Source organism: Orycteropus afer, unplaced genomic scaffold (assembly GCF_000298275.1).
Source record: "Orycteropus afer afer isolate SDZICR_OR568_19922 unplaced genomic scaffold, OryAfe1.0 scaffold00019, whole genome shotgun sequence".
Lineage (NCBI taxonomy): Eukaryota > Metazoa > Chordata > Mammalia > Tubulidentata > Orycteropodidae > Orycteropus > Orycteropus afer.
In genome coordinates, this window is record NW_006921606.1 from 8,256,501 (window position 1) to 8,265,924 (window position 9,424).

General features: G+C 41.0%; 1 pseudogene; it reads right to left on the minus strand.

The window, feature by feature from the left end:
• Positions 1–6,176: 6,176 nt before the first annotated feature.
• The window catches only part of LOC122152185, a 69,420-nt pseudogene continuing 66,172 nt past the window's right edge, over positions 6,177–9,424 (minus strand).

Genomic DNA, 9,424 nt, shown 5'->3' on the forward strand with positions numbered 1-9,424 from the left:
GCTAGCTTACCCACTGGGCTCCTGCTGAGCACAGTTGTAATTGGAATGTACTCTTTGTAAAGTTTATTGGGTCCTGGAGCAACTTGTTACTGAACTGGTCAATTAATCTTTTTTTTTTTTTTTTAATGAGTTAGGGGATTTCCTTTAGCAGAAAATCACCAGGATGCATGACCAAATGCCCAGAGCTCAGGGAAAGGCTGGCCTTTCGTTCTAGAAAGTTCTATTCAACAATTAAAGGAAAAACTGGACGCCTCCCACTACAGGTGGCAAATTGAGCCAATCTGGGAACCAAAGAGGAAGGATTTGTGCTTCACCAAGGTAACAGCAGGGAGATCACCACAAAGCATGATTACTCGGGGGCGGCCATTTGAGTATTTGGAAATAAAACCGTTGAGTGTCCCTGCTGAGAGACAAATGATTTCTATTTAAAAATCTGCTTGTTTCAAGTAGTAACTCCCAATGTAGCAATAATTAATGATATCAGAAGGTTAAGAAAGACTTTCTGTTAGAATCCCTCTGCTCTAGGCATAAAATTGGATTAAAGTGAAGATAAACTCAGACACCAAATCTGTTGAGGAAATCAGTAATTACGTGGAAATGCACAAATTCTGAGCTATTCAAGTGAGTCAGGACGAGACTTTGTTGATACCAGGTTCTCTACTCACCGTGTTTCAGACTTTTGAGCCTTGATGGAGACGGGTGGTCAAAAGGAGGTGCTAACTAGAGGCTGGTGGTGTAGTGCTTAAGGCATTTTACTTCTAACCAGAAGGCTGACAGTTCAAATCCACCAGGCAATCCTCAGAAGGAAGGTTGGGCAATCTACTTGCATAGTGATAACACCTCGGAAACCCAAGGAGGGGTCGTTATGAGTCAGATCTGACTTGATGGCAATGAGTTTAGTAAGTTTACCTGCTTTAGTCCTGTCTCTGGATTTAAATTTTCTTTCCAAATTGAAATTCTGTCACCCTTTTGGATGCACTCTGTGGCTAATAGTGTTCGCTATCCACTAATATCTGTTTTTCTTTATTATTACCAACTCGATTTTTTTCAGGAGAGCCACATGCAAATGAAAAGATGTAGTTTCCCCAGCAGTCTTGCAGTTGGGGTGACACTGGGACATGGTCTAGCCAGGGAAATGTAAGTGGACAGTGTTGGATATCCCAATAAGCCAAGTAAGCATGGGGTTTCTTATGCTTATTTACTGATCTTTGGTGAATAATTTCACATTTTTTTTCCACCACATCAAAGATTCTGCTTCTAGATATGGCTGGTATTTGTCTCTCTTTCAAGTCCACAGCACCTTCCTGCAGAATCAAGCCTCTTTTCAAATTTATAATCCTTGTGAAGACAGAATATCCAGAATGCAAGGTAAGCATGGGCTTACTTGTGTTTACTTATTAATCTGTAGCAAACAGTTTCACATATTTTTCACCACAGTGATGTGGTGTAGCTTCTGAGAAAGTGATTTTATTTGATGAGAAGGGGCTTAGCTGGCACGTACTTCTTGTCCTTTGCTCTCCACACTCCCCTCTATGCTTTCCCTGCCTGAAACAGAATGGAAGGACTGGGGCTTGAGCAACCATTTTTAACCATGTTGTTGTTAGTTTTATTCAGTGTGGCTCCAACTCATGGCAGCCTCATGTTGCCAGATCCTGCTCAAGTCCATTTTTTTTTTTTTTGTGGCCACTCTGTATTTTGAGTATCTTGCATGAGGTTTTCATTGGCAAATTTTCGAAAGTAGATCACCAGACCTTTCTTCTTAGTCTCTCTTAGTCTGAAAGCTCCATTGAAACTTGTCTACCATGGGTAACCTTCCTGATATTTGAAATGCTGGTATTTTCAGTATCACAACAACAAGCAAACCACCACAGTATGATGAAGTAATAGATGGGAGGTGGTTTGTAACCATAGGGATAAAATTTTTATCCTAAAGATGGTGGAGTAGGCAGTTAGAAGTTCCCTCAGAATTTCCTTGAGCAAATGAGAAGGAAAAGTCCCTGTCATCACGTATCTTCACTGATCAAATCCTAAGCCATACACTTTAGACTTAGAATGAAATCCTTTTTCTGATTGCAGGCATAGATCTAGCAAAAGGTCTAACCATGGTATATGATAGTAGCATTTGGAATGACTCAGCATGCTTCAGGGCCTCCCTTGAAGAACAGAACAGAATATCATTTCTGTTGTGTGGCTACTGTGTAGATGAACTAGGCCAAGAGCAGCACACTCCCTGGACATGCGAAGGTGGAGGAGAAGGTGTCAGTGACCTCCTTTGCATGTGGCTGAGGGACAAATGTGGCTATTTTGGAAGTTGTCAAGGATTTTACTCAGATCCACAATTAACACCCAATTGGAGCAATAGTCAAGTAATCAAAAGACATTGCAGTGGGCAAATCTGCTGCAAAAGACCTCTCTAAAGTGTTAAAAGGTTAGGCAATCTACTTCCGTAGTAATACTGCTTTGGAAACCCAAGGAAGGGTCGTTATGAGTTGGGTCCAACTTGACAGCAAATAACAACAAAGTATTAAAAAGCAAAGACATCACTTTGAGGACTAAGGTGTGCCTGACTCAAGCCATGGTATTTTCAATCACCTCATATGCATATGAAAGCTGGACAAAGAATAAGGAAGACTAAAGAAGAATTGATGCTTTGGAATTATGGTGTTGGCAAAGAATACTGAATATATGGTGAACTGTGAGAAGAATGAACAAATCTGTTTCAGAAGTACTGCAGTCAGAATGCTCCTTAGAAGCAGGGGTGGGGAGACCTCATCTTATGTACTTTGGACCTGTTATCAGGAGGGACCAATCCCTGGAGGTGGATATCATGCTTGGTAAAGTAGAGGGTTGGGAGCTCTGGTGGCGAAGTGCCTAAGGTATTTGACTGCTAACCAGAAGGCTGGCAGTTCAAACCCACCAGCCACTCCTCAGAAGGAAGATTGGGCAGTCTACTTCCGTACAAATACCACCTCGGAAACCCAAGGAGAGGTCGCTATGAGTTGCAAATGACTCAACAGCAATGAGTTTGGTTTTTTGGAAAGTAGAAGGTCAGCGAAAAAGAAGAGCCTCCTCAGCAAGATGGACTGCTGACACACTGGCTACAACAAGGAGCTGAAACATGGCAGCGCTTGTGAGGATGGTGCAAGACTGAGCAGGGTTTTTTTTCTGCTGAACATAGGGTTGCCCTTAGTCAGATCGATTTAATGACACTAACAACAACTGAACTTCTTGGTCACCCTTGGTGTATCACTTATCTGCTTCTAGGGTCCCATTCAATTCCCTTCTGTCCCAAATCTGAGTTGAACAAGAGGCATCTTCCTATCAATCTACATTTGAACAAAATCCCCAGGTGATTTTTACAGATCCCCACGTATAAATCAGAATCACCTGGGGATCTTTTAAAAATATAGATTTGGATTCAGTATATCTAGGGTGGAAATGCAAATTCTCATCAGGAGGTCAAATTGGAATTAACTGGTTCAAAGTGCTGGTAGTAACCTAAACGTCAGTGGTTTAAACCCACTCACTGGCTCTGTGAAAGACAAGTGCTGGCCGTCTGCTTCCGTAAAGATACAACCAAGAAAACCCTATGAAACACAGCTTGACTCTGCACACATAATGTCAGAATTGGCATGATGGCAATGAACAGAAACAATAAAAAGCTACACTAGGGGATGTTTCCAGTCCTTCAAGGAAACTTCTGTGGAATACCCACTACAGTTTTTCATCTGGGGCACTTCTGCTGCCTTCTATCTCTGATTGGGGTGTACTTGCTCTGCTTAGCCCTTGGAGGCTGGGGTGAGGGGGCTGTGTGCTAAGTAGGCTCTTCTGGAGTGGAGCAGGGAAAAGCTTTGAGACTGGATCCTTTTTGAAAAGCATCTCTTCCATCAGCAGAAATCACTAGCTCTATCACACTTCTCGGGTAACATTATTAAAGTTCTTCCTTGGCAGAAGGGCCTGAGTATTTGCTCTTTAATCATGGAAATTCCACACTTCCATGAATTGTTCCAAACAGTCCTCATCAAAACATGTGAGCTAATTCTAATTAGACTCATTTCATGTATGAGGAAACAGGCTATAAGATGGCCAGTGTCTGGCCCAAGACCACAAAGGCCAGTTTATGGCAGAGCTGGGACTTAATACAGTAGATCCTTCTCTCTTCTCCTACCATTGCCTCCACACCTGCCTCTCATCTCTTCTCCAGACATTCCCTCCTTGATGAAACTTCAGGAATCTTCGAGGCTGTGTGTAATTGCATACCCAGTTTTCCACTCCTTTCTAGGTACATAGTTACACTACTTTTTCCTAGGTCTCTGTTGCCTTGGATGATACCATGAGTTCTGACCAACAATGTTGGCAGAAGTGACTTTTTCTACTTTCAGTCCCAACCCTGAAAACATCCTGGGAAATGCTGACTCTTAGAATGTGGAGGCTCCAGAGGAATTTTGAAAAGGCCCAATGGTAGATGAAAAGGATCTGGGACATGCTTAGAATACAGCTGCCTAACATACACTGGTCTGTAATGCCAGTGAGGAATTTGGGGGTTGGTTGGTGCAGTAACCCAAAAAACCAAACTCACTGCTGTCAATTCGGATCTGACTGATAGCGGCCCCTCCTTGAGTTTCTGAGGTGGTATCACTATGGAAATAGATAGTGCAACCTTCCTTCTGAGGAGTGGTTGGTGGGTTTGAACTTCCAGCCTTCTGGTTAGCAGTCAAGTGTCTTAAGCACTATGCTACCAGAGATCCCTGGTGTTAATAACCCTGATTAATACAGGTTACTTGGATTGTAGACACAAGAATGGATGTGTTGGACCTTGTAAAGGTAATATTGATCAGTGGTCACAAACCATGTCCCAGATATTCTATAATCTATAAGCTTCTTTATGGAGACATTCTTTTCTAACTTGAGGTCCCTTCGACTATCTCTATTTGAAGGCATTTAATATGTGCTGTTTTTCAGGATGAGGCCACAAAGACTTAGAAACAGTCCCCACTCTCCAGGTAACAGTCCTCTTTGACCGTCTTCAATCTCTTAGTAATCCTAAAACAACTAAGACTAGTCTTTAAGGAGTTGTGGGTGGTACAAATAGTTAAGTGCTGGACTAACAGAAAGTGTTGGTGGTTCAAACCCTCCTAGTGGTGCCTTTGAAGTAAGTGCTTGTGATCTGGTTCTGAAAGGTCACGACCTTGAAAACCTTTTGGAGTGTAGGGCCATCATTGGGTCCTCAGGAGATGAAATGGACTCAAGGGCAACTAACAATGACAATATCTTAAGAGTTTTCCTGTAATGGTGGCTTTAAACACTCTACTCACTCACCTGTCCCCCACCCCCACCACAGAGTTTAATGTCACATATTGTTCAGTTTTGTTCCCCACTGGTTTTGTGTCTGCAACAATGTTTATGTCTAAGAGGGCAATTTACTTAATTTTTGAATTTCAGTTTCTTCCTGTGGAAAATGGGATAAAAATACCCACCTCTCTGGGTTGTTGTGAGAAAGGAATGGGATAGCTTAGGTAAAAGCACTGATCACAAAGCTCGGAGCACTGTAAGCACCATAATAGGACCTATGATGGTTATTTTAGGAGCCCTGGTGGTACAGTAGTTAAAGTACTCAGCTGTGACACTAAATGTCAGAGGTTCAAACCCACCAGCACCTCTGTAGGAGAAAGATGTGGCAGTTGCTTCCATAAAGATTTACAGCCTTGGAAACCCTATGTTGTTGTTGTTATATGCCGTCAAGTCAGACCCAACTCATAGCGACCCCTCCTTGGGTTTCCGAGGCAGTATCACTACGGAAGTAGATTGCCCCATCTTCCTTCTGAGGAGTGGCTGGTGGGTTTGAACCACCAGCCTTCTGGTTAGCAGTCAAGTGCCTTAGCCACCATGCTACCAGAGCTCCCTGGAAACCCTATGGGGGCAGTTTTATCCTGTCCTATAGGGTTGCTATGAATTGGAATGGACTCTATGGTAGTGGGTTTATGATTATTTAGTGCACAGACATCTCTTCAGGAGTAATCAGAGGGTTCGGTGAGTCCAGAATTTCTTAATTTGCTTAACAGTGGTTTGAGCTGCACATGTGCTATATGAAAGTCTATATTGTGTGAGTAACTGTGGTCAAAGATCCTTAAGTCAACCTATTTATTTATTTATTTGCATTTTATTTTAAGCTGAATTTACTCTGAAGCCATAAGGTTTTCTTTCTTCAGTGTCTTCTGGGATATCTTTTTCTTCTGTGTTAACTCCTCTTGTGATTTAGGAACACTGTCCCTTTTCGGGAGCTCTGGTCTCCATGTAGGGGGTGGGGAGTCTTGTACATGGAGTAATCTGACCATTATTAGCTCTGTAATGGTGGTGGTGGTGCATCTTGAGGCCTTTGTTCACCTGCCTGTATTCAAAGACCAGAGAATCTGCACCTAGACCCTTAGGTTCACGATTACTCTCTGCATTTTTAAGCATGCGCTGCAAAAATTCACTGCTTTGGGGCCAGTGACCCTGTGCCCAACCCTACTGTATGACCTGGCACATCTTCTGATATTATAATGTCAGCACAGCATACATTGCTTCTGCAAAGTGACATCTTTCAAATAGTTGGTGGCTTTTTGAATACACATACCCTTGATGGCTGGGTAGTTTCATGAGCATTCTTAAAATGGACCTAAAGATTTGAACTTTCTGATTTGCCTAATGTTGTGGGGTTTTCTGGTTTAAATGGGTAGTGAACTATTGTGTGAAATCATTTTGGACAACTTACAGGGAGAGAACAATCCATTTATTTATTTATTTTTTGAACATTTTATTGTGGTTTTGGGAACCCATTTGATTTTAAAAGAGGCTTCTTATGTTTATCAAGAAACCTGGAGAGTGACACAAATGGTTAATATACACTGCTGTGAACTGAAAGGTTGGAGGTTCAAGTCTACCCAGAGATGTCTTAGAAGAAAGGCCTGAAGATGTACTTTTGAAAAAATAGCCAATAAAAACCTACAGACTCAGTTTTACTTTAACACACATAGGGTTGCAATGAGTTGGAACTGACTTGATAGCAACTGTTTTATTAATGTTTATTAAAGAATTGACATTTGATTAGGATTCTGGGATTTGCTGCTATTTTATTTCACCTTTTATTCTCTGTTTCAGTTAAATATAATTTGTAGAATTTTTTCCCAAAGGCATGTTAGTTTATACTATCAGGATTGTGTTAAGTAAAAAGTCCCATAACTTTTGAATACTTAGTGATTATTTGGGATTGTAGGAGAAGGTGTCCCTGCTCCTGCTCAGCTATAGCCTGCTGACACTTGAGATTAGATGCAGAGTTTAGGATAAATGTCCCTCTCAGTGAAAGCAGCAGTTTTATCCCCTGTCCCATTTGTGACAACTTCCATTTGGAGTGAGCTTTATAGCTGTTTAGTTCTTCTTTTATTATATTTTAACTCCAGTTCTTCTAACATCAATGGAAGGGACAAGACTGTCAGCTTTCACATTATGTATCCAAAGAAATATTTTTTGGGCCTATTGAGTCTCAACTGATACTGCACAACTTTATGAATAGCCTGGAAACATCATCAGAGTAGAACCAACAATCAGAATAGAACCAAAGTAAAGCTTTCGAGACCTCCATTTGCTGACGTGGCACGATTCAAATTGAGAAACAGCTGCAAACATCCATTAATAATCAGAACATGGAATGTATGAAGTATGAATCTAGGAAAATTGGAAGTTACCAAAATGAAATGGAATGCATAAAGATTGATATCCTAGGCATTAGTGACCTGAAAAGGACTGTTTTTGGCCATTTTGAATCAGGCAACATACAATCTACTATGCCAGAAATGATAATTTGAAGAGGAATGGCATGACATTCATCATCACAAAGGATGTTTTACGATCTGTCCTGAAGTACAATGCTGTCAGTGATAGGATAATATCCATACAGTGTAGTGCCTAAGGCACTTGACTGCTAACCAGAAGGCTGGTGGTTCAAACCTACCAGCGAATCCTTGGAAAGAAGGTTGGGCAGTCTACTTCCGAAGTGATACTGCTTCAGAAACCCAAGGAGGGGTTGCTATGAGTGGGGTCTGACTCGATGACAAAGAACAACAACAAGGAAGACTAGTTAATAAAACTATTATTCAAATTTATGCACCAACCACCAAAGCTAAAGATGAGGAAATTGAAGATTTTTTCAACTTCTGCAGTCTGAAATTGACCAAACATGCAATCAATATGTGTTAATTATCACTTGTGACTGAAATGCAAAAGTTGGAAACAAAGAACAATCACCGGTAGTTGGAAAATTTGTCCTTGGTGACAGAAATTATGCTGGAGATCGCATGATAGAATTTTGCAAGACCAACGACTTATTCATTGCAAATGCCTTTTTACAACAACACAAATGGTGGCTATACACATGGACCTTGCCACATGGAATACACAGGAATCAGATCGACTATATCTGTGGCAAGAGGTGATGGAAAAGTTCAATATCTTTAGCCAAAACCAGGCCAGAAGCAGATTATAGAACAGACTATCACCTGCTCATATGCAAGTTGAAGTTGAAGTTGAAGAAAATTAAAATAAGTCCACAAGAGCCAAAATGTGATCTTGAATATATCTCTCCTGAATGTAGAGACCATCTGAAGAATAGATTTGATGCACTGAACATCAATGACCAAAAACAAGAAGAATTGTGGTGACATCAAGAGCATCATCCATGAAGAAAGCAAGAGGTCACTAAAAAGACAACAAAAGAAGAGAAGACCAAAATGGATGACAGAAGAGACTCTGAAACTTGCCCTTGAGCAGAGAGTAGCTAAAGCAAATGGAAGAAATGACAAGATAAAAGAGGTGAAGCGAAGATTTCAAAGAGCAGCTCAAGCAGATGAAGCCAATTACTATAATGAAATGTACAAAGACTTGGAGTTAGAAAACCAAAAGGGAAGAACAAGCTCAGCATTTCTCAAGCTGAAAGAACTGAAGAGGAAATTTGAGCCTTGAATTCCAATATCGAAAAATTCTATGGGCAAAATATTGAATGATGCAGGAAACATCAAAAGAAGATGGAAGGAATACACAGTCACTGTATCAAAAAGAATTGGTGAATGCTCATCTATTTCAGGAAGTGGCATATGATCAAGAACCAATGATACTGAAAGAAGAAGTCAAAGCTTCACTGAAGGAATTGACAAAGGACAAAGCTCCAGGAATTGATAGAACACCCATTGCGATGTTTCAACAAATGGATGTCCCACTGGAGGCACTCACCAGGTTATGCCAAGAGATTTGGAAGACACCTACTTGGCCAACTGGCTGGAAGAGATCCATATTTGTACCCATTCCAAAGAAAGGTGATCCTACAGAATGTGGAAATTATAGGGCAATATCATTAATATCACATGCAAGTAAAATCTTACTGAAGATAATT